We start from the raw sequence: 26,755 nt of genomic DNA on the forward strand, positions 1-26,755 counted from the left end.
AGTCTTTCATCTCCATTCAGGGGCTAGGAGACTCAAAGTGTGCTCAGGTTCAGCACCACATGAAAACAGACCTCGCAAAATGCAGCTTTTCAGCCCTGAATGATCTTTACAAATTTGTTTACAAATTTATTTTCTTTCTCTTTCTAGAACACGAATTCCTTGAGGGCAAAATCTGTATCTCATTCATCAGCCAGTCATTCCTTATTCATTTATTATTCATCCCCAGAGCCTGACACACAGGGGATCTTTAATAAATATTTGTTGGCCAAGTAACTAATACACTGACTTCTAAAACAGAGAATTATTACAGATGGTTGGGGATTATTATAAGAAAAAAATTCAAGATGATCTTTTAGGCTGTTTAAACTATATTACAGATATCCTTTTACTTGCAGTGGGGCTATGTCTAAAGAAACCCAGCCTAAGTTGAAAATACCATAAGATGAAAGTGCATTTAGTTCCTCTAACCACCAAACATCATAGATTAACCTAGCCTAACTTAAATGTGCTCAGAACACTTATAGTACCCTACAATTGGGCAAAATCATCTAACACAAAGCCTTTTTTATAATGTGTTGAGTGCCTCATGTAATTTATTGACTACTATACTGGGGGGAAAAAAAGAGTGGTTGAATGGGTATAGAGCAGTTGTAAGTATATTGGCTGTTTACCCTCCTGATCGCAGGGCTGCCTGGGAACTGTGACCTCCTACCCAGCATCATGAGAGAGTAACCTACCATATACTGCTAGCCTGGGAAAAGATTCAAATTCAAAGTTTGAATTCTACTGAATGCACATGGCCTCCCCTCCATCACAAAGTCAAAGACCTTAAGTCAAATCTTCAGAGTAGGGGACCGTCATATTATTTTTTATCAAAGGCTACATAAAATTGCTACAAGATTTTTGAAATGATAGTTTTTTTTTCCCCTCATCCATCCCTTTGCTTTCCACCCCTGAAAGCTTGTCAAGAAGAGGAAATACACTTCCACTCTTTAAATAGAGAACGAGGAGCTCTAGTCTACATGGTAAGGTATCCCGTGGAGACCTGCCCCCACCCCATCTTCCTGCCATCTGCCTCACAGCTGTCAGGGAAGAGATCAAAGTCTCAGAGAGAACACCTCCTAGAATTTTATAGGGGTCTAATGTGAGGAGGTGAAGCTTAAATAATTGAAACATGGTAGCAAAGTGTATCCTTTACCCTCTGGTCAGATGCTCTTATGAGAACACTCCCCTCCCCCCTACCCTCCCCCCACTGCCCCCACCGCTGCTACCCCAAGAAAAATAGCACAGACATTTCCAACTGCTGCAGAACTCAGTTCTTCCAGGTTCTCTCTCGATGCTTCCACAGTCTGCCGTCTTTAGAGGTAGTAACTACAGCGCTCTCACTTTTGCATCTGTTTTTTTTCCCTCTGTTTATTATTCTTGTCTATAAAATGCCACCTAAGCAACACATTTAGTTTCATAGCCTCGTCCAAAGTGCATCACATTGCAAAGAGGTGAAAGATGCAGATTTCTGACCTATTGTTGAAATTAGCCAGGGAAGCTTGGAGAAATCACTTCCTTCCTCTGGGGTTCAATTTCTTCACTAAGAAGGTGAGCTATTACACATGTCTGGGCCATTTACCTGGCATCAGGTCTGTGGGACTGGAACATGACGATGTATGCTAAGGCGTCATACAGCAGACAAATGCAAAGCATAATTATTTTGGGTGCCTTCTGACTCTGCTCCCCCTCTCACAGACCTAGTGCTACATTTTCCCATTTGAAGCGGGTTAAGGACACCTGGAAGGAAGCTATTGCATAAAGGAATGTGTGAAAAATATTTTGAACTACTAAAGAGGAGAGAAATTACTGGACTTCTCCCATGAAAATCATTTGCATGAGAAAGTATTCTTTCAGTAGTTTCTCAGAAAACCACAGGATATAAAATCTGGAGATTTCTCTTTTAGTCTTAAAGTCCACTGATTTTAAAGGACAGGAATCTAGAACAAAAGCTATATAGTAGGGAGAAGAAAAAAAAGACTACCCAAAACAACAACAAAAATGTAAATATATACATAAATTCAAAATATTTAAAAATTAAAATATAGAATTAAAAAAATCAGTACAGTTGACCCTTGAACAACACAGATTTGAACTGCATGGGTCCACTACATATGGATTTTTAAAATAAATATAATACTGTAAATGTATTTTCTCTTCTTTATGATTTTCCTAACATAATCTTTAGCTTGTTTTACTGTAAGGATGCAGTATATAATGCATATAATATACAAAGTTTGTGTGGACTATGTTATCAGAAAGTTTTCCAACCAACAATAGGTTGTCTGTGCCCCTGGCCTTCACGTTGTTCAAGGGTCAACCACATACATGTGTGTAGCAGTCTTCCAGGTAGAGATATTCAACACTGATGCATCAGTAAAGACTTATTGGGAGGCTACCATGTTCCACGCAATGGGCAGGTCATGGGAATACAGAGGGGAACCCATTATGGTTCTCTACCTCCAAGGAGTTTTTTTTATCTCTACCTTTTCTTTCTTTCTTTTCTTAAGAATATATTTTTTTTTTGAAAAAGAGAGAGAGAGTGTACAAGCAGGGGGAGCAATAGGCAGAGGAAGAGGGAAAAGCAGGTTCCCTGCTGGGCAGGGAGCCTGATATGGGGCTTGATCCCAGGACCCTGGGATCATGACCTGAGCCAAAGGCAAATCCTTAACTGAGCCATCCATCTGCCCCTATCCTCTACATTTACTGAAGGGCACAGAAAAGCAACCATGTCATTATAATACAGTGGGGTGTGTCCTCCCCTAGAAGTCTTTGGGGAAAATATGAAGGAGCTATCTCAGAACCTGTATTTGTGTCACTATGTAGGTGTCATGGGGGAAAAAAAAAAGATCCCAGTAAGGATTTTCATGTAACTTTAATCTTTCCATGATTTTGAGAACAGGGAGTACAGAAAATTATGTAGAGCTAGACATTTTCCTAGCAAATGAAATAGGGCAAGGTTATGTTGCTGAGTACTTACCAAGCAATGTCCCAGCACCAAGGTGGGGAGACCTGCCCTATTTTCCTTATGACAGTGACTCAGGAAGATGATGATCACTCTGCTATGGGTTTGGAAGCCCAAACTTGAAAAACTTGAGAACTGTCAGCAAAAACAAATTGCAAAGTAGCAAGTACTAAATGTAGCCCACTTTCTTGCCCCTGATGTTTAAACACTCAGGCCAGCTTTTCTGGAATGAAAGTTTTAGAAGATTTTGTACTATGTGAAAATTTCCCTGACAGACAACTATCTATACAGAGGTGATAGATCCCTCATTGAGTCTTGGTATTTTTATTTTAACTCTCTCTAAATATCTTCACCCTCTAGAGGGAATGGTTGCCAAACTCAGTTGGTTGGTTCATTTTTTCTTTTTAAACATTTATTTCGCAGAGAGAGTGAGCGAGCGAGCACACAAGCAGGGGGAGTGGCAGGCAGAGGGAGAAGGAGACACCCCACCGAGCAGGAAGACAGATGTGGGACTTGCTCCCAGAACCCTGGGATCATGACCTGAGCCAAATGCAGACACTTAACTTACTGAGCCAACCAGGTGCTTGTTTTTAAAATGAGAGGTTGTTTTTAAAGTGATTGTTTTAAAAGCGAGAAGCATTCTCTGTCATGAGCCATATCTGGTTAAGTCCATGGCCTTCACTTTGTCCAGGGGTGAGTCTCTGTGAGACTCCTACCATGTAAGACATTCTCAGCACGTGATGATGCTTCTCACTCTGCAGATGTAGGAGATGGGAGGAACTAGCTCCCTCCAATTCAGCTCACAGAACTCCAACACAATTTCTGTGATTACCCATGGTGCCTCTGCATCCTTCTGCCTCTGTTCATGTCTACACAACACTAAATGGAGATATGGCAATGGTCCAGTTATTCTGACCCATTTAAGGTTTGCTGGATAACAGGTGATAGGTAGATAGAGAGATAGATAGATAGATGATAGATAATAGAAGCCCCAATACTGGACATATTTGATCTAGTGAGTACAAACTATATCATCAAAAGCTTGTTTGCATGGTTATAACACCAAATAATGGCAAAGTTTACATATCATGCTGGGCTCTAACAGATGCCTTGGAACCTTCTCCATCCCACATATGGAATTTTCATGACTACTTCATGATGTCGTGTGACTGTGTGCAACAAAACAACTTTCTAGAATTTCATTTTGTTGCTTAATTCCTCAGCATTCACACAATTGAGGCTACATAAAAATTCTGTAAGTACACCAAATTCCTAATTAGATTGAATCCCTCTCCCTTTTGAGTCAAAATAGTCTCATTGCACCGGTTTACCTATTTTATCTGTGTCAGATATGCCAGAAGGAAGTCTCACTGTGTTCATTTTTAGTATCTGCTCCTGTTCAACTCAAAATAAAAGCTCCTCTTTCCCGGGCGAACCTGGCCTGTTCTGCTGCTAATATTAGAAATGAATGACATCAGTATGGGGGCACAGGACACTTAGCTTTGTCAGTCAAACTCTGGAAACCCTAAATCTTAAATCAAAGCTTCAGTAAAGAGTTGTCCGGAAAAGAGATACAGCTTCCTGAGAACACCAAGGTTGCCTCTCCCTGCCCCCGCCCCTAACCCCTTGTGGGCATGTTCATCCCCTCTGGGAATACAAGGCTGAACTCATTTTAGGCCAACGGTTAGTTCTGTGACAGAGGCAGTCAGAATTCCTCGTGTCATCCTGTGACGCATCCATCAGGCTTTTTTAAATTTTAAGGCAATAATGGTAAGAACTGAAATCAAGCATCAGGCCCAGTCTCACAAGACACTGTGAGGCTTGTAGCTCCTTTACAAATCACAGATGCTAAAAGCAGAAACCGGCAGCACAAATGTCTTATCTTAAACTGCTTTCTCCTGAACAGGTGTGTCTTAGACATTATTCCCAGTTGTAAGCTGCTCAGAAAAGAGGAGCAGCTCGCTGACATATGTACCTTGCATTTGACCAAGAAAGCAGCATATTGCCTGGGACAAGAGGCATGACTTAAAAGTTTGCGAGTTCAGTTTGACTTGTTTTCATGTGCTCAGGTCATTTTGTCACCTGCTGTCTCATCTGTTGGAACGGTTTTACTAATCCCTCTAAATCACATTGTGCTAATCTGTGGTGCCCCACCAGGAAGTTACTAGTCAAATCTGGGGTATGGATTTTTTTGTTTTTTAAAGAAATGTACATTGAACCTTCTTTGAAAAATCCAGAGCCAAAGGCATGTTCATCTGTCAGTCAGTTGGTTTTGATAGTTGCATAAGAACACAAATTTTGACAGCCATGAAGGTGACTACAAATGATAATAACACTTAGGAGGGCACCATTCATCTCTGTTGAGAAGCAAATAATGACTCATTTGGAAACCACCAGGCACAAAAAAGGATGTAGCCATTTTGAAAACAGGCACTGACAAGCAGCACAATGAAACTTTGTTTCATTCTTACTTTCATTTAAGTAGCAACAAAGTAGAATGGGATTCTATCAGATTCTTTGATTTAAGGGGTTAGGTCATTTGTCAGTTGTAAATTCCAACTAGATTCATAATTTCACTGAATATACAAAATCATGTGCTGACCTGTAGATTCTAGAAAGGTCTAGAGAAGTATGGCAGAAAGAGACCCCTATAAGTAATTAATTGGTTCAACAGTGGTATACCAAGAGTCAACCATATGGGTTGAGGATCAGATAGTAGCTTTTCACATGGAGCTTACAAATAGAAGGGGAAATAGATACTAAAGAGTTAATTATTTGATAAATAAAAGAACACTATACCCTCATTATACAATTGGGATGTTGGAGAAGCTGACCTGATCTGGACGATTAAGAAAAGTTTTCTAGGGAAGCAACATTTAACCTGAGATCCAAAGGAGGACTAGAAAATAATTTAATGAAAGGAATAGGGATTAGCCTTCTAAGCAGAGTGAACACACGCAAATGCTCAGAGGCTGGAAGAAACACAGGTCACTGAAGAACTAAAAGAAGTACAGGCCAGTAGAAGGGTAGCGTGCAGAGTGACTCTGGGTGGCCCCTGGGTGTCACCGGAGGAAGTCAAACAGCGTCTGACAGGTTACGTTATGTTACCGATTTTGATCTGAGTAAGAAGGAGTTATGGAAAACCGCTGAAAAACTTAAACAGAGGAAAGGATTGAAAGGAAGACAAAAGGAGGAGTTAGAAGGCTACTGTGTGAATCCTGATGAGAAATGACTGTACCTTGAATTCTGATTTGGCAGAGATAGGAGAATGGGGGAAGATTCCAGATATTTTTAGGCAAAAATCTAGAGGACCTGGGGTTTAATTGAATATGAGGGTGAAAGAGAAAGAGAAGTAATGGACCATTCTCAGATTTCTGACTCAGGCAGCTAGGTAAAAAGGGGTGCTTTTCACTGAAGTAGGGTTCATTCAAGAAATAGAGGGTTTTGAATCACCTTTGGGCATTTGGGAAAAGAGATATGCATGAGATATCCAAGCTAGTTGCCCGGAGCTCAGAATAGGGAGAAGGTGTTCTGGGTATAGAAGTTAATAGGAGCCAAGGGCTGGGGCCAGCTGCCCAGGGAAAGAGTGGTCAGAGAAGATGGCCAAGGCCCAGCCCTGAGAAGCTCCATCATGCTAGGTGGCAGAGAGAAAATGTGTTGACAAAGGAGACGGAGGAGTGGCGGAGATTGAGAGAGGCAAATTGTGGGTGTGGAAGGCAAAGGTGGGGACAATTTCAGAAGGGCAGGAGTGGCCCGAAGTGCGGACTTGCTGTAGAGAGATCCAGTCCCTGGGGGACGGAGGAACGCCCTTTCCTGTTCAACCCTGAGGGGACTGCTGTGAGCCCGCAGCAGTAATCTCAACAGCCCTGGGGGTGGGACTCAGGCTGGCGGCCCCCAGCGCGCAGGCGCAGACCACCGTGCTAGCTGCTGGTGACCTTGCGCGGGTTACTTCGCCCTTTTAAGCTTCTTTCCTCTGTCATGTGTGCAGATATTAATAGCCTACTACTTTTTTATTTTTGATGATTAAGTGAGAAAGTATGGATGCAGCGCCAGTCCCTGCATGTTTCAGTGTTCAATAAATGCCAGTTGCTTTCTGCCCTTATTTCCTAGAGCTGGTGTTTCAAACATGGACTCTGGTGGGGCTCTGGTTCTGGTACTGAAGCCGGTGGGAGGCCACCTCTGGGACTGGCAAGACCTGCTTCCCCGACCTTTTGAACCTCTTTGTGCTTAGACGTGGCAACCATCCTAAATCTATTATATGCAAATCGTGAGTCATTTTGCGAGAATCTTTAGAAAACTGGAAAGTGGGGGGATAAAGATGGTTATAAGGGAGACAAAAGAGAAGGCGGCACTGTGTTGGCAAAGGCAGTTTGAGAAGTCATGCGAATCTGAGGAATTTCGAATGGTTCTTCTGGGATCCCCAGGAGCTGGGAAATGGACATGGGACAGAAGGTTGTGTGGATAGGGCTACACAAACTTAGGTATTCTGCAGGGGGTGGGGGGAGGGGGCGGAATTGAGAAATGCTCCTTCACGTCTAGTTACTGCTTATCTAGAAGTTACTCTGCTTTTACCGTGTCAAAGATCCAAGACATCCAAACAGCTGGAAATAAAAAAACCTCAGAGTTCCAAATCAGAAGAATCTAGAATCTTTATCTCAGGGGCATAGAATTTGGAGGTTCATGAATGTGAAATGGAAACAAGACTTTTCTCTTTTTCACTAATTTCTTACCAAAACTGAGCATCTCCGGCAATTAGGAATGTAGGCAGCAAACCACGGAAGTACTCACATCACCTGTGACTTTGCCTCCAGTAGGAATTACAGGCATTTCAATGTCACATCACAGTTGTTTCAGAGAGCTCAAAAAATTATTTGCATTCACCATTTACACTCATCATCCTTGGAAATTGCGGGATTCAACCTGCCCTTAGAGCTTGTTATTTAATATATTAGTAAGGAAATGCACGTTTTACTAAGCAACAATTTATCTATTTTGAACTGTATTTCAATTTCAATTGAATTGGAATTCTGTGTACTTCATGTTATGTACTTAAACGCTCTTTTTCTGAGGAGTCTAGGCTTCACTGGACTGCTAGAGGGGCCTCTGCACCAAGAATCTTGGATGCAAATAAAAGATAAAAGTTGTTTAAAAATGCCTTTGGGCATTCATCTGCCACAAAGTAATGGAAGTTTGCAAGCATCTCTTTCAAACTGGGAGCAGAGACATTCCTGAAAAATATTTGAAAGCAAAATTAAATGTGTATAATGTTGCCGAAAGTGTTGATGTTTTAGTGTATCTATTTATTCGTTTAATTTTAGTTAAGTCAAAAAATATTCCTCAGGCTCTTACTGGATTTACTTCCAAATTCAGGCCTGCTGCTTCTGTTATCTCTGCTTGGCTATAAATCCTTGACTCTGAGGTCTTGCATTATAGGCCCTACCCACCCACCCACCTGCAGACGTGGGGACTGCAGCGCTTACCCACTGGGGAAGGAGAGAGAGGAGAGGAGAGGATTTGCCAGCCTTGGGGCTCTGGGGCCTTAGCAAGAAGTGGCTTGTCTCATACACAATATTTCTTGTATAATAGTTCACTCTACTGTGATTCATTCCTTCAGCCATTTCATATTCCATTTCATGCATCTGTGCTTGTTTAAATAGAAAATGATGTTTCTTCCTAAATCTTCAAGCTGGTCTGTTGTCTCAAAGGTGTGCCATGTTGGTCCCAACATGGGGATGCTCTGCTGTCCCAGTTTAAAAGGCCCGGCTGTTAACTACTGCCAGTCACTTACACCTTAGTGTGAAAGAGATGCAAACCTTTTCCCTACATTACCTTGGAGAGATTTGAAGGAATGATCAAGAAAGAAAGCACTAAGTATCCGAGAGAGATGGAAGGGGAAATGAAGTGGATGTTGGGAGAAAGAAGGAAGCTTAATGAAGGATGCAGCACCCCCGAAGGGGAGAATGCACTTTGCCCCTTCCACATTTCATCTGGGATCATATCTCTCCTCATGACAGAATACTCATACTTTCTTATGAAAATATCATACTCATACTTGCCATTTCCAAAGCTAAGAAGAGAAAATCGAAAGGTTTAAAGTTTTCTTCCCCCAGTGGTGATGGGTTATTTTCAAAGAAATTCCACAAGATGAAGGGAAGGTAAAGCTTTCCCTGGCATCCAGTCTGTGAGAGAGCTATGATTTGTTTCCACTGTAATGAGCTGTGCAGCTTTCAAAGGCAAAATGGAACAAAAAAGCATCTGAGGTAGGAGCTACACGCTCCACATCTTTGCGGTTCCCTTTACTGTGGGCGCATCTGTGACTTTCTCAAGAGAAAGCCAAGTCAGCAACATGAGGGAGATGGAGGCATGAACCTGACTAAGGGGCACGTTGGTGTTTAGATATGCACTTCATCAAAAGGAAATGCTTTCAGCCACAATGCATGAGTTTGCCTTTCACTTTCCTTGACAGAGGAGTGGAAAGGTAACGTCTGTTTTCTCAGTGTGTTCGTGTCTTTTCCATCTGCGGTCGGGGCGGGGCCATATATCACAGTGCATATTACACTCTTTCCGTACAAGGATGTTTCTCCTTCTAGACTGAGTTCTGTGAGGGCAGGGACTGTGTCTAATGCATCTGTTATTTCCAACGCCCAGCCCCATGCTGGGGGCAGAGTAGGTGTGCGGGGCTGCTCACGGTGGGGGCTCTGAGGCCACTGCTGGCGGTAGTGGAAGAACGCGTCGTCACGTGCTTGCTTCGCTCCTGTTGGCCAGCGAGGCTCTGGGGTTGACTGGCAAACACCGGCCGGCGTCGTGTGGTGGCAGAGTAGAGGCAGAGCAGAGCGCCTCTACCAACCTCCTATCGCTGAGATCTTGGGAAAGTTATGGAGTCTCTCCGTGCCCCATCTGTTCCTGGTGATAATAACAGCAACGACCTCAGAGGGCTGTTGTGAGGATTAAATGTGAGGATGAAAGCATTTAAGGCAGTGCTTGGCACACGGGAAATGTTCTCAAAGTGCGAGCTGTTATCACACAGATACCACACAGGTTTGAATTCGAGCTCTGGTCCGGCATCTTGCTTTACCGCATACAGGTTCCCTCTCCCATTCGCCCTCCCTGAGTGGAGGGACAGCAGTCAATATTGAGGACTTTCTTCTTTCAACCAGTGTAGGGTTAGGACTGCTCCTTCTAACGTCACAGGAGGCTGGTGGTTAGGAAACTGCTTGGCAGGATGCGTTCTATCCCCACTCATACCTTTTGTCTTCCCCGCTTCCGTCTCCCCCACCAGCTCATCTGCGGTCACTGTTGCAACCGGAGGACCAAGTCCTGTCCTCTGGTATTTGCAGCCACAGAGCCTGGAACTAGGCTAGATGGGGAGTCATGACCGAGGTCTACTTCTGTGTTCAGTCTCAATCTTACTCTTTCTTCCAGTCAGCCTGGAATTTAAACCACTTCCATCCTAACTAGTCCATAGGCATTATCTGGTCAGATCCTTAAGGCTAATGGCCTCCTACCGGCTCTTCCACCCCTAGATTCTCTCCTGCTCTTGGATCATCCTTATCACCTTCTTATTTGTATGTAGTAACTATTGCTCATGTCTTATTCCCTTTCCTCAGTTACCCAGTACTTTATAGGAGCCATGCCTGATTTATGACTGATTACCTCTTTACACTTTGCACCATGAGGTACAAATAAATATTTCACTAAGTGAATGTTCAAATGACTAAATCTGAGAAGTCTTTTTTTTTTTTACCTCCCTGATGTGAACTTCCAGAGTTACTTATTATTTTAGTCCCAATTGTTTTGTGACTATTAAGATTAAATTGTCCTATTCAATGTCACAGACAACATGATTGTCTCTGGAGAAAATATCTGAGGAATTTACCAAAAAACCTCCTAGAACTATTAATAAGTGAATTTAGCAAGTGTATGCCTAGCAATGGACGATTGGGATTTGACATTTTAAAAAAAGGAACAGAATTTACGATAGTACAATAGCCACCTAAAAATGAAATTTGTATTTATGCATCTGTTAAAACAGGGACAGTATCTATATGCTAAAGTGACAAAACAGTGTAGAGATCAAAGAGGATCTAACTAAATATAGAGATATACCCTGTTGATGGATTGCAAAGCAATACTGTTAAGATGTCAATTCTAGTCATTTTGATGTTTGAAGTAAATATAAGCCCAATTCAAATCCCAACAATATGTTTCATAGATATCAAGGTGATTCTCAAATATATATGGCAAAATGATGAAGCTGGAATATGCAGAACAATTTTAAAAGAGCAAAATTGGGGGTACCAGAGTGGCTAAGTCTGTTAAACATTCTGCCTTCAGCTCAGGTCATGATTCCAGGGTCCTGGGATTGAGTCCCACATTGGGCTCCCTGCTCAGCAAGGAGCCTCCTTCTCCCTCTTCCTCTACCTCTGCCTCTCCCCACTGCTTATGCTCTTTCTGTCACAATGAATAAATTAAAAATCTTTAAAAAATAAAATAAATAAAAAGAGCAAAGTTAGAATGATTCATACTACCCAATTTCAAGATTTAACATAAAGCTCTGATGATCAAAGTCGTGTGGTCTTGCTAAAAAGAAGGAAGCACATATAAATGGAACAGAATAGACAGTAAGTGGAGTGGAATAAACAGGCCAGAAATAGACCCACATAAGTATAGTCAACTGATTTTTGACAAAGGCGCAAAGACAACTCAATGGAGAAAGGATAGTCTTTGCAAGAAATTGTGCTGGACCAACAGTCTATATATAAGAAAAATGAACATTGATACAAAACTCATGCCTTATACAAAAATTAAAGTGGATCATACAGCTAAATGTAAAACTTAAAAACTATAAAACTTCTAGGAAAAAAAAATGAGAAAACCTATGAGCCTTTAGATTCGGCAAAGAGTTTTTGGATACAGTACCAAAAGGACAGTCCATTAAAAAATTGAAAAACTGGGCTTCATAAGAATTTAAAATGGTTGCTCTGTGAGAGAAACTATTTGGAGAATCAAAAGACAAACTGCAGATCAAAAGAAAATATCTGGAAAACCCACGAAAAGACGGCCCAAGTGCTGAACAGGCATTTCATCAGAGAAGATACTTGGATGGCAAAGAAGCACATGGAAAAGTGCTCGACATCATTAGACACTGGAGAAATACGAATTAAGACCATAACAAGTTACCACTACACACTTATTAGAATGGCTAAGATAAAAACAAAACAAAAACAAACGCAATGCCAAGTACTGGCAAAGACACACAGCCGGTAGAAATGCAAGCGAAGTAGCCTCTTCGGGAAACGTCTTGAGGGTTTCTTACAAAGTTACACATACCCCTAACAAACGATGTCTCAGTTCCCCTGTGGGGCGTTTACCCAGGTGAACTTAAAACTTAGGTTCACACAAACAGCTATCAGCGAATGTTTATAGCAAATTTATTCATAATCATCCCAAACTGGGAACCACCCAGATGCCCGTCAAGCGATGAATAGATAAGCAAATTAGGGTACATTCACACAGTGGAATATTACTCAGCAATAAAAAGAAATGAACTAATGATTCATGATTCATCCAATACTATGAATGCATTCTAAATGCATTTTGCTCCGTGAAAGAAGTTAGGCTTCCAAAGGTAAGTGTTGCCTATTTATGTAACATTCTGGAAAAGACGAGAAGGACAAAAAGCAGATGAGTAATTTACCAGGGGTTGGAGGTAGGTGGAGAGGTTGACTGCAGAGAGCAGTCTGAGGGAATTTGGGGGGTTATGGAATTATTCGATACGGTACTGTGGTGGCATGAGCACACTTCAAAACATGTACAACAGTGAAAACACAAAAAGTGAATTTTACTCTACGCAAATTAAAAAAAAATCTACCAGGATGGCAGAGGAACCTAAGAGGACATGGCACACTGTGAAAAATGAATCTAACTGTATTATGAATGAATGACAAACCCTACACCAACTTACCTCTGGGAACAAAAAAACCTGACTTCAATAACTTTGGAAAATCCTTTGACTGGATATCATAAGGCTAAGAATAAAAGGAACTATGCACAAACCTGAACTCTAGTCAGCAAATGTGTTTCTCACGAGGGTAAGAATAATTTTGAAGCTAGGGTTGACTAATGAGGTGACTAATGAGCTGAGGACCCCTGGAAGCCAACATGCCTATTTCATTTAATTTCATTTCACCTGTAAACATCCACACATTGCCAGAACATTGCTCTTGGTGTGTTTGCTTGCTTTTTAAAAAATTTTCTAATTCAGCAAATGTTTATTGAGGAGCTGCTACGTTGCATCATGAGCTGGTAACTGGCTTTGAGGTTAATGAATGCTCCTTCTCTTCAGAAGAGTAACAGGTGAGAAACTGGCCTGGTGGCTGTGGAAAGTGAACACAGTTGGCCCACACCTGACTTTACTTTGAGTCCTGTTGTAAATGGCTAGTCATTAGGCAGGCCTGTGTTCTCGTTTCAGTTTATCTTCATTCTTCAACCTCTATGTTGGTCTTTTTTAGTCTCCTTGAGTGGGGAAATTGTATCTCATTTGGGGTTGACAGCCGTCAAGTGGCGCTGACAGGAAACTGTGGCATCTCGCGGGGACTCATTCAGAGAACACCCCCTCAGCCATGAGAATTGCTCTCTGATTACTTCCCACACAGGAAAAGCTCATTTCTATAGACCCATGAATGGGAGGGAGGGAAAAAAGGCCACCCCCCTCTTGAAACTGTAAGGGATGGGAATATGTTCTTTAGGACCATAAGACAAAAATCTTATTGACATCCTTTTGAAAATGGAATCGAAGCTACCTCTCCTTGGACTTGGCTGAAGTTTTCCTAATGTGAATAATTTTTAAAAATTGACTTCAGGCATTTTACATTAATCATTGGATGGCAGCTATGGAACTCTGGGAAATAACTTGACCTTCTGCTTTTGTGAATTAAGCCATCTTACAAAATTAAAGTAATTAATTTCAGTTGGCTAACTCAATAGCGGTACTTCATTCAAGTCGACTGATTTATCCGACTCTAAGCAAGACTTAGAGAACAGGGATTCAGAGAGTAGTGTTTATAGCGAGGGCAAAGTCACTGGGGATCTGACAGTTCTTTGATGCGATCTCAAAGACATCAATCTCCAGCTTTAGAATCGCCATCGTATGACAAGAAGGGAAATGGTGAAAACTTCAATTAAGCCTAATCGTTTGACAATTCAGTGTTGCCGGACAATGGAGTAAAGCTTTGAATCCACTGTGAATCCTCTTGGCTATTTGATATCTATAAGCCCGTCTTTGACTTTTAAAATGGAAAAGCGCAGCTAATTATATTTCATTTTTCACTTCAGTTATGTTCCTCGTACCTTAACTCAGCTTCTTAATAATAGCAAATATTTATAGAGCACCTGTCACGTGCCAGCATCTTTCTAGGTCCTTTTGTTCATAGTTCAAGCATATAAAAGGCATGTAATCTCTCCGGGTAGACACTCTCATGCCGGCTTCACCCACGAGGAAATGGAGGTTGAGCGAGGTTAAACGAGGAGCCGAGGTCCCACACGTGCATCATGCAGCAGAGCCGGGGCGGAACTCTGTGGGCTGCTGAGCTGCGTGCTCTTCCAAGGCCCCCTGCAGCCTTCGTGTGGCTCGGCCAACTGAAATGACCCAACCACCCCCTATTCCCTAGAGGGCTTAGCATCTAAAGGGCCCCTGCCTGGCTTTGGTCATTTGTAGAGGCCTAGAGAAGATTGAAAAGGAGCTTCTGTGGTTCTTGCTAGGCACCCCCACTGGCTCCTGATGTCTGTGCTGGAGACCCCAGCCCTTGGCCATGGCTTCCCACGGTCTCTTGGGGGGTGAATGCTTTGGCAGCCGTGGGAGCCCGTGAACTGTCCCTCAGCTCACACTTCTCCTAATCAGCCTTCACACAGAGACAGCAGGGGAAGAAAACAGGCAGAACACAGGCAACTCACATGGGTTCAAAATGCAACACGACTGGTTTCCTCCTGGTTTTTGCTCTTTCGTAAACAGCAAGAAAAAAAAAGGAAGTCATTTGCACACTTCACTGATGGGAGATGGGAGGACTTCTGGAATGTGGTGATAAGGGTTTGGAAAGGGGAATGGAAAGGTCACTTTTGAAGAGATGACATTGCCTTGCTTGAAAGAGAATATTAGACCAAGAGTGATTTTTACCATCCTTCAATCCCAACAAACAGTTTGGAGCTGCTGTGGGCAAAGGGGCTCAAGACATAAACTTGAATAAATCAGCTCTCCAAAGTGGATTCTTCATTTATCCACTAGATGTTTCCTGAGCACCTACTGTTGAAGGCAGATGCTGTTCTAGGGTTTAGCACTGTGGCGGTGAACACAGTGACCGACTCTATAAAGCTTACATTCTAGCGGGTGCTCTGCGATTAACAAGGGGCACAGAAGTAACTTCAGTGAATAAGAGGCGCTTTTATAACATGAAGGTGGATAATGGCACGGGTAAGGTGGGCGGGGGCAGCCCCCTGACTAAGTGATCTCGGAGCAGGGACTTGAAGGATGGGAAGGAGTCAGCCTTGAAAAGATCTCAGGGAAGAGTTCTAGGCAGAGAGAGAAGGAAAGACCCTGATAAGGAGAGGTTTAAGGAGCAGAAGGGAAGTAAGCATGGCAGAGGGGTGTGTGTGTGTGTGTGTGTGTGTGTGTGTGTGTGTGTGTGTGTCTGAGAGAGAGAGAGAGAGAGAGAGAGAGAGAGAGAGAGAGAGAGAGAAGCAATTCAAGAGGGACGGGAGCCAGGACTTTACAAGTCTGCTGGCAACCAGCTTAACTGCTCTCTATCTAGGCACAGGAGAGAAGTGGTCCAAAAAGTGCTCTGGGCTCTACATGAACAGCTCTTATTGAAACAGAACTTTAACAGAGAGCAGACAAACCTACCCTGGGGAACTTCTGGAAAAGGAAGTTTCAGCCCCCAAATTCCTTCCCAAGGAGACTTCCCCAGGAAGAGCTAATTACTTCTTGTGGCTCAACTTTGCTCTTCTTGTGTTCCCTGTGTGTTGTCTGGATGATCAGTTTTCCCATAAACCATAAAGTCATGGACTTGTTGAGGACAGACTCCATGATTCATGCATCGTTCCCAGGCCTTGGAAAGATGCCAGGCTCACAGCAACCAAGTGACCAAAGAGCCAGGATGGGTCATAAAAGCTGGTTACTTTGAACATAGTAGGCTATGGTCTTCACAGGGTTAAGTTGAATGAAAACTTTTTAGAAAACCTTCCTTCCTTGAGAGTCCTGCATGCACAATTTTTATTTCTTCAATATTATAAATATCGTTGCCTGGATTTCTACCAATTTAAGACAAATTTGTTGACAAATTTCCTCTTTTATAAAATGCAAATACTCCAAACAGGATTGAGTCCTTTCATTTATACACATTCATTGTGCCACTGCTTTGTGCTGCATCTTGTCCCATCACCCACACCAAAATACCAAGGAGTTTGCCAGGAACTGCTTTTCTTCCATATAATGAAACAAAAGTCACAGCTCAAGAAAATCCTACTTTGTTCTTTTAAATTTAATTTATTTAAATAATCTCTTCACCCAACATGGGACTTGAATTCACAATCCTGAGATCAAAAGTCACATGCTCTTCTGATTGAGCCAGCCAGGTGCCCCCTTATAATCGTACTTTTAATAACCATCTGAAAGGAAAATAGAGGAGCGCCTGGGTGGCTCAGTCGGTTGAGGGCCACCTTCAGCTCAGGTCATGATCCCAGGTCCAGTGATGGATCCCCAAGCTGACCTCTCTGCTCAGCAGGGAATCTGCTTCTTCCTCTGCCTGCTTGTGCGTGCCTTCCCCCAACCCTCTCTCTATCAAGAAAGTGAATAAAATCTTTTTAAAAAAAGAGTTTAAAAAATAAAGAAAAATATACTCATCTGCAATTAGGTTTAAGTACAAAAATATGGATTATAGTCATTATGATCATTAAAAAACTACAATAGGAGAATCAAATTAAGTTTCATCAGTATGATGGATTATTATGTAACCATTTAAAATTATATTTCAAAACATTTTATTGACATAAGAAAATGCTTGCATTACTTTGCTAAATGAAAAAAGCAGAATGTACAAATTTGTTGCAATATGATCTTAAAGAAACACACAGAAGAAAGTCTAGAAGAAAATTCACTTAAAGTACAGACAGTAGCAGTTCCTGTAGGTGATAATTATTGGTCTTTCATTTCTGTATATTTATATTTTCCAAAATTTTCGTACTAACACAACCACCTCCCCGTAGATGCTGAGATCACCACAGAAAGGGATGGGGACATCTTCATGGGCAAGATGAGGTCAAGCTTCTATGTAGACAGGCACAGAGGGCCATGCTGGCAGTCTGGGGGTCCTGGTCCCTGCAAGTGATTATTGGCAAGAGTGGCTACCAAGAGATGGAGGGCATAGAAGATACATTTTAGGGTAGCTGTATCTGACCAAGGCCAAGCCTAAGATAGATTAGTGACTTCTCCATATTTGGGCAAGTAGAACAAAGGCTCTGGTCCCAGACTGTCTACACACTAAGCAAGAGCTGCCTCCCTGGGTGTGTTTCCCCATAGGTGTAGTGAGTTCCTAACCTCAGTACAGTTCACTTTGCTTTGGCCATTTTGCAGCTTAAGACTGTGTAGTTTGTCACTATCCAACAATGTTCATGAACCATTCATACCAGGAACTGAACCTCTGAGTCTTGACTAAGTCTATAGCAGGTCTCCAAAGGCAACAGAAACTCAACCTTGACCCTGACTAAGAACAAAGCCCCCACCTACAGCTTGGGACTCCCATTGAGCTCTCTTGAGCTTTTGGTCTTGAATCTCAAGTTCAAATCTTTTATGGCTGATACCTTCTTTTCTCATTTTCCCCAGACACACTTAGTAACAGCAAAACCATTGAACTGTTTTGTGTAGAGTCATTTCTGACCAATCTCCTCCTCCCCTCCATTATCAGGAAAAAAAGAAGAAGAAAGGAGGAGGAGGAGGAGGAGGAGGAGGAGGAGGAGGAAGAGGAGGAGGAGGAGGAGGAAGAGGAGGAGGAGGAGAAGGAGGAGATGATTGCAAGTGAAAACGGAGACAGGGACACAGGGTGGGGCAGGGTTGCAAGGATGGACTCAGCAGCCAGGGCCTCTGGCTTTAAGGCTGGGGTCCACCCCACACTAAATGAGGACCGAGCGCTAGTCACTTAACCTCCCCAAGCCTCAGTGCCTTCATCTGTTACACAGTGCCTGCCCTTACCTGCTTGCAGGTAGTCACAAGGAGCAAACAAGATAAAGTCTGTGAAAGGACTTAGAACGCTTTAGCATTCCCTACAAATGTTATTGTGTTATTGCCATGATATTGACCACTGGGATGAATGGTTTTGGGAGTGGCAGCATAAGCTAGAGCAAGTGGGGAAAAAAATCTAGCATTTGTGTGCTCTCAAGAGGACCAAGGGCCATGGGTTCCATGCGCAGAGGGACAGACTGTAGCAAAATCAAATCATTCCCACCGTTAAGAACAGAAGTTCTTAGTCTTTGTTCCTTGAGATCTGTACTCAAATGCAGGTCAAGAAATTCAAAAGTGATTTCACTTAAATGATAAAGGTAATAAATAATGTGTGCTGGCAGGAGGAGGGGGGCACAGACAGGAAAAATAGGATTGAGGAAGAAAATAGGAAGAAAAAACAAAATTGCATATTCAGATTGAACCGAAGCTTCTTTGTGCAAATGCAGTTTTATAAATAGTTCTGAGACTCCTTATTCCACTCATTGATGCAACAAATACAGGTTCAACCTCTCTTGTGTGCAGGGACTGACAACGTAGTCGAAAAGAGAGGCACAGTCCTTGACCTTATGGTCTTTAAATCTAGTTGGGGAGATAAGGATTACACAAATAATTAAGTTACTAGACTGTGTTATTACAGAGGGAAAGAATAAGGTATAATGAGCACATGGGCTGTATTGTCAAAGGTCTGGTGGATCACAGCCCGAAGAATCCCCATTATAAAATCCCTCAAGAAGTTACTGTGAGATCTTCGAACCAAAAAGGGGTGCATTTATTCTGAGCATTTAAGATGGAGAGCTAGGGCTCCTAAGAGAGTCCTTTGGCCACCTGGTTAGGACTCTTTTACCTATTCTTATTAAGCCTTGGTTTCTACATCTATAATGTGGGCATTTCTTAGTTTTGGTCTCTTAAGATTCCTGGGGGGACTTAAAAAAATTATTCATATAGGAAGCCTAACTCAGTGCCCAACAAATAGTAAGCACTCGATAAGTGTTATGTTATTATATTTATATTATGTATATAATTATAATTATTATATTAGGTATTATCTGACAGACTTGAACTTGTATAACCTGCAAGAGATTTTTCTGGTTGGTTCCTAGAAAGCTTGGAGTCAAATCTGTGGCCCACACAGGACATCAATTTCTGTCATTACAGTGTGCATATTCCGTCTCTTTCTTGGCTCCAATTATGGTCACACATTTTTTCCTTGACTGAAATAATACACGGCGTGGATGAATGGACAGATGGAGGAATGGAGGATTGGATGGATAAATGAATTAAATCTCTCCCAGCTAAGTCAATAAATAGCTCTTTCAGCTAGATAAACAGTGCTCAGCAGTTGGACATTCGCTCTATAATTTCACAGACTAATGAGAACTTTGACTCATCCTAACTCATTCCTTGACTTTTATATACATTCAGACCTGGGTGGATATATTGATTCCAACTTAACAGTGCATGGATGTAAATGCTACAAACAACATGATTCAAGTAAACAACTAACCTGCTAGGTAGGTTTAGAAAATGTGTTACAGATCAAAAACTGCCTGTGCTCCTGCCCTTTGTGTGTGTGTGTCTTTCTTTCTGTAGATATAGCACAGAAGAAGCTGCCAAGATCATTGCATTATGAGTTCAGCCAATGGCTCCTTATGTTACCAGACGATTGGATACACATACCTACAGGGGAACTTTGCCTTTAAGAACTCTAGCATACAGCTCTTGCTATATTGTTGTGCATTGTTTTTAAAGAAGAACCATTAGAACCACAGAGCAAAGAATCCTAAATCTGGAAAGGGAACACATGAATCTGGTCTCATTTAACTAGACACCGTACATCTTGGTTAACCCAGATTGGGTGCTGATTATATTTGTTGCTTGATACACAGTTATTCATGGGGAACCCTTCCTCTTTTTACTTTCAAAGGTGTCCTACTTTGACTGATAAATGAGGTGGTCACTCTAACCTAATTCAGTTGCTAATATGTGACCTTAAGCCTCAGACTGGAAGGAATATGGAATCCTCTTTGCCAGAGAGAAGAAGAGAAGAAAAGAACCAAGTCAGAAGTAGTGGCTAGGCTCACAGCTTGCCACTTTCCCTGACGGGCCCACTGTGGTTAAGACTCTCCAGAGGGGGGTGCCTGCGTGGCTCAGTGGGTTAAGCCTCTGCCTTCAGCTCAGGTCATGGTTTCAGGGTCCTGGGATTGAGTCCCGCATCCGCTCGCTCTCTGCTCAGCAGGGAGCCTGCTTCTCCCTCTCTCTCTGCCTGCCTCTGATCTTTAAAAAAAAAAAAAAAAAAAAAGACTCTCCAGAGGGTGAGGAAAGATTAGAAATAACCAGAGAGGCTTGTGGGAATTTCAGACCCCATACATGCTCCTTGGGCCCCAGGATTCCCAGCGGAATTCCAAGTCCTTGTGGGATGCTTCACAATAACCTCATGTAGCCAACAGAGCAGGACGGCATGGTGGCCTGGAAGTTTCCTAAGCTCTTTCTCACTCACTGACACTATTTGGGGAAGAAGGAAAAAAAGAAGATAGAGGGATCCCTGGTAGAAAGTTTATCTTTTCAACCAGAAGAGACAGAATTAGCTTTAAATGGGAGATCATAAGTGCCCCCTCCCCTGCCATCAGCAAGAATAGAGACTTTAGAGAAAAATAAGGTCAGTTATAGGAAACAAATAAAGACTTTTTATTTTTCCTCCCCACATCTAAGCAGGAGGGGCAAATATCATCCCATCTATAGTAGATCCTCAGAGCTCAGCACAAGCCCAAGGGCAGGGTAGAACCTCTGCAAATGCTCATTAAATGGAAATTCTAACTTCAAATCACAAAAAAAAAGGACAATAAAACCCGGAACTCTTTGAGTATAATCCTGCAGAAATATGGAAAAGACTTTGTGAAATAGTATTCATTGCTACTGTTACCTTAATAGGGAGGAGAAAGGAAAACAATCAAGGAATTTAGAGAATCATCTCTGTCAACTACTGAGCCTTACACAGCACTATGTCTCCCCATGGTATCGTACTCCAAGCTGCTCTCCAATATTACAAGGGTTTAGGCTGCCTTTATGGCACTTTACACAGCCTACTGCCAGAAGCAAGCTAATAGAGTATAGTCTCTATTGATCTTACTCAGATAAGGAAATCCCAGTGGTCCCATCTTTACCATCTGAACAAAGCACATCCTGAATAATTACATATCATGACTTTGTCTGTTCAGCAAAGGAAGAAAAAATACTCTGGTTTTATCATTACAATAATAGGTGTTGGAGGAATGTGGATTCAATGATTGTGAACCTATTCCTTTTTTGTTAAACCCCTGAGCATTTTTTATGATAATTACATTCAAATTCCCTATACTAAATATTTTCAATGACTATAAGTGGTCCTGTCCAAAAGGATAGGTTTACAAAGAGAGCTTGTGTGGAATTTGGAAATAAAGCCATTTCTTTTTTTTTCATGAACAGAAAAATATATCTCTTAGATTAACCTGTAAATATATTGTTTCTATAACTAGAACATTAGATTCAGGCGGTACTTAATATTAGTCTCAAGGGATTTATGAAACCGTATGATTATTGCTTTTCATATCATGTTTCCACCCACACTTTTTCTTTTCTTTTTTTTTTAGTCAAAATGCAATTTGCTTTCCCAAACGCTTTTCTAACTAGGGTAAAAAATAAAGTTGAAAATCCTTGGGGAGATTTTGCCCTTTTCTCATAGTAGTGCCTAGCCAAGCAGCCATTCTTTTACAGATGTGGAGAGGAACTGTTCTGGAATTATTTTTAAATTTAATTTGGCTCATTTTGGAGAGAGTACCTTGGAAAATTGGCTAAACGCCTTTGTTGCCTTTCTGAAAAAAAAAAAAAATGCGGATTCTGCTATGTGGCTGGGGCCTTGGTGTAGTGAATCATTAGCCAAAGGGTAAGTGGGCTCCAACTGTTAGATAAAGAGAATGGAAATCTGGACTCAGCCCCTCCTGGTGGCTTTTCTGTGGATTAAGTGAATGAACTTGGACATCAGTGGGTCAAAGAAGCCTCATTTCAATACCAAGATGCATCTATTAGCTGAGGAACTCTTAACTTAGATTTTACTGCCTCCCTATAAAAATAGAAAAAAGAGACAATCAAAACCCAATTCAGTGACTCATTAAGTACATTTTCAATGTTGAAGGCTGGTCTGATCAGGGAACATCAGATGCAGAACTGCTGGTGAAATCCAGCTTGCAGCTGGGTCCACCCAGAATTATGTGGTCTGCACACACACACAGGCCTAAAGCGGAACTAACATATAAAAAGTAGCCAATATCTGGAATGGTGAAGAAAAGTTAACATTGAAGGATACCTTCTGAATATCGTTTCTGTTTCTGTTCTATTTCAGCTTGAGATTTTCTGGTTATTCACAGCAATTCCTTTTGTTTGATTCAAGATGTTTTTAGAAAAGTGGTGGTTGAGTCAGAGGTCTTCTGCATCCAGACCCGGGGATAGGGCCACCTACAAACAAGAATTATACAAGCCCTTTGGGAAAGAGCTTTTCTTACTAGGAAACCTGAAACATCCATAATTTCCTTCTGGGCAGCCATTCCTGGAAGATTTATCGAGCAGCCCTTGGGTATCACTGTGTCAGGTTCTGGGGGTAGAGACAAGGAGGCCACCAAGTAGACAAGAAACCATCTGCGACAATGGCAGCACATAACAGAGCTAGGGAGGAGGTGGGATGGGAACAGAGAAGTGGGTGGGGACCTCTGCTTGGTGCTATTTGAAAGAAGCTTCCCAGGAAGGGAGGATCTGAGCTAAGACTCCAGGAAGGAGGAGCTGCTCAGCAGGTGAAGAAGTGGGAAGGTGTCCCGAGCAGAGGAACCAGTTTGAGCAGAGAGATGCACGCAAATAAGAAGGTACATGGTGTGGTTAACAGAAGAACAGTGGGTCCAAGTAGAACCGGGGACCTTGAAATGTCTAGAAAGGTTGACTGGGACTAGGGTGAGAAGGGCTTGAAGGCCATGTTTAATTAATTTGATGTAACCTGTGGGTGACATGGAACTCTTAGGATTTAAGCAAGGATAAAATATCATCCAATTTGCATTTCAGAAAGATACTGACAGCAGTGTGGAGGATGGATTGGAGGAGGCAGCGTAGAGGGAGGGAGATCAATTAGGAGGTGATTTTAGTAGTCTGAAGAAGAAAGCATCAGAGTCTAACTAGAGCAGCTGGCTTGATTGACAAGAAGTCTGTAAGGGATCTGGGGTATAGCACCTGTTATCTTTTCAGACTGCAGAGCCCTACAGGCTCGACAAACCATTGCCTGTGTGCTTGGTGAATGAGGGGCGCAAACTCAGGAAACATCCTCTGGAAATCAGAGCGTTCTTCAGTATTAACATCAAACCTTTGGAATCCTTTCTCCTCCTTCCTGTCATTGATAGATAACTCATTTTTCCTCCCTGAGGGTCACTGAAAACAAATGAGAAGCTCACATTTGGGAATCGTGAGAGTAATTACTTAGGGATTCATCATGACTGTCAAGTGCTTAGGACCGTGGCCATCCCTAACCCCCTCCCCACCCCCAACCACAGAAGTGTTGCCTCTGCGAGGTAGAGAGAATAACAACCAATGCTGCTAATTGGGCTGGATGTTGGAGGGCAAAAGCCCAAAGGAAGAGTTATGGATGTGAAGGTGTTGATATGATATTGCTTCTGAAGTGGATGACTGCAGGCTGTTTTACAACAGACTGGTTTTTATTTTTCTGCTCCTGCTAATGGAAAATTTTCCCAGTGATAAGACCTGCCCTCCTCTTAACTTTTACTTTGTGGTCGGCCTTTTCTAGGCAGATTCTTATTATTCAAAAATGGCTTCCGGCACCACTGGAAGGGTTGTGTTCAGTTCCCCATGCAGTGTGTGTTTCCATGTCTAGCCACATTGGGCATCTCCTTAGGGGCGGTCATGGTCTCACAGGCTATATTGGTAGGACTCAGAACACACAGACCTTCCTCTTCATGACTTTGCCATGTCCTGTCATTACCAGCTGCCTGTGGTATAATTTCATTTCTCCAGTGAGAGTGCCCTGAAGACAGCAACCTTATCTGAGAGTTCCCAGCCGGTAACAGGGCTTCAGCCCATGTTTGGTGAGAGAGCTCTTGTGTGGGCTCCCTGAAAACCCACACAATAGCCCAGGTTCCACTGTACACATGCCCCAGCCTATCCCACCACTTCCTTAACCCCCTACCATCTGCGTCCCGGCATGAAAGCAGGATTACTTCTGCAAAGAACATTTCCCACAGTTTCTGTGGGTGGCCATCCCATACGGTGCACCTAACTTGACTGAAACACCAGGCAGACAGTAGGATCCTTGCAAATAAGCAGCCTCCGGGGGCTTCTTATATTAGCAAGAAGGGACAATGCGGGCGACTGGTGCACCTTTTACATCCAGGAAAACACAAGTGTAAGCTAAATAAGAAATCAGTGACCCAAATGTTCCCCTGGATACCGAAAGAGTCAATGTGTATGAGGGAGGAGAGCATTGAAGAAAGAGCATGGCGGGCTGGAGACCAATGGAAAGAAGAAGGACCCCAGAATATGTGTCTGGGTCCTGGCCAGTGTGACTGTTCAATGGTTAAAAAAAAAAAAATCAGTCCATGCCCCCCATGCTGTGGGACAGCCATCTCCAAAATGGATGTATGCACCCCACAAGACAGCCCATTGCCATGTGGGGAGCAAAATGAGAACTCATTTTGAGATTTTTGAATCTCATTTTGAAATTGAGAACTCCTATTTGCATTGTTAACCCTTTCTTTTAAAATGCCCTACTTTTTAATATATTCCACAATTATTGTAATATTAGCATAATAGCATATGTATATATTTTAAAAATATATGTTTACCAGAAGTGCCTGGTTTTCCTGATTAAGACACACAATAAAAGTAGTTGGAGTTATCTGCCATGGAACAAAGAAGCCATATATTAAAAGTCTTGTTTTCAAGGGCCTACATTCTAGGGGACTGAACAAATATACCAAAACACACACTCAGTGGTTGTTTTTCTGCAGCTAAAACACACACACACACACACACACACACACACACACACACACACACAGAGTGGCAATAGTTCTCAAAGATCAGGACAAACATAGGAAAAAGAATTAGAATCAAGATTGAGAATTAAAAGCATCCCTCCTGCAAAGTAATGGGGTGAGTCTCTCTCAGAGTTGAGATTGTTATTCCTGTGGGGATGGGAATCCTCACATACCAAACGAAAGGCATTGTTAACGTCCCTATGAAAGGAAACTAGAAGGAAATACAGGCATCTCCACACAAGCTGTCAGGAGTCAAGCCCTCGCAGTTCCCCGGGAGGCGGGGAGTGCTCTTATAAAGCAGAAAAGAAAGGCAATGGAAACTCTGATCCTTCCATTTCTAGGCAGCTTGGCTTCCCACGTGAACCATTCTGGAGCTCTTTCTTCAAGCTGGTCCAGACTGCACATGGAGACATCTCAGAAGTTTGCAGAGCAGAGAGTTCCAAATCAGCACAGTAGGCAGCCAGGTGCTCACGGTGATGGTCTCTTCACAGAGAACTTGTACCGACCTCTACATCCACCACCTCATTTACTTCTTATAAGCAACAACCTTGAAGTGGTTTCTCCACCATTTTTCAGAGAACATGGAGTCTCAAGAGTCGCAGTGACTGACATAAGGTCTCTCAGCCAGCAGTGTTAAAGTGAGAATTGCACCAAGCCCGCCTGATTCTGCCACCTCATGCACCTCTCAAACGCTTTGTAAAATGGCGCCTCCCTTCCCGTCATCCAGTGCGGTTCCTGGTAGCCCGAGTCTTTCACTTCTCCTGCCTCAAGCTGCAGTGGCGATTCCTACTCTTCAGCACAATATTTTTACATGTACACATCAATATATTCTAGTAAATACCACGAGATTAGTAGCCAGCAGTCATCCCAAATGTTTTATAAATCTACCATATGTGTTTGATTGTGTCATTACATCGCCTGTCCTAATTAAGATGAAAGGAATCTGAATTGAAGTGACTGGTTATGAATGCCAGAGCCACTAAAATAACATCACCATGAACCTCGGTCTCCAGGCCCAAGGCTGCTTGGATCAACTTCCTGAGTGATTACAAGTCTGTTGTCCACCCCCACTTTCAGAATAATTGGCATTGAAAATGTCAAAAAATGAATATTTCTGTCAAATATATTCCTGGGAAGATAAGGCTTACCCAGAGAACTTGGGGGCAGTAGAAATCCTGATTTTATTAAACTCTGTATTTGCCAGGTTTAGACCTTTCTATAATGTTCTTTTGGTCCTGTAATTGGTGGGAGGGCCTGAAGTCCTGGAAGGCCCAGAGGAATAAACAGAAATATCGGACGTTTTATGTGATCGATTGATTGTGCTGTGTTGTGACTAGGCTCTTGGGTAACTGAGGCCACGTCTACACAGACCTTGTGAGAAATGTTTACCTTGCTCCAGTGGGAAAGACGCATGTT

General features: G+C 42.4%; 1 protein-coding gene across 4 annotated transcripts in view; it reads right to left on the minus strand.

Moving 5' to 3' along the window:
- Positions 1-26,755, minus strand: part of KCNAB1 (potassium voltage-gated channel subfamily A regulatory beta subunit 1) — a 392,865-nt gene that overhangs the window by 111,616 nt on the left and 254,494 nt on the right. The window lies entirely within an intron of this gene.

Source organism: Meles meles, chromosome 4 (genome assembly GCF_922984935.1).
Source record: "Meles meles chromosome 4, mMelMel3.1 paternal haplotype, whole genome shotgun sequence".
Lineage (NCBI taxonomy): Eukaryota > Metazoa > Chordata > Mammalia > Carnivora > Mustelidae > Meles > Meles meles.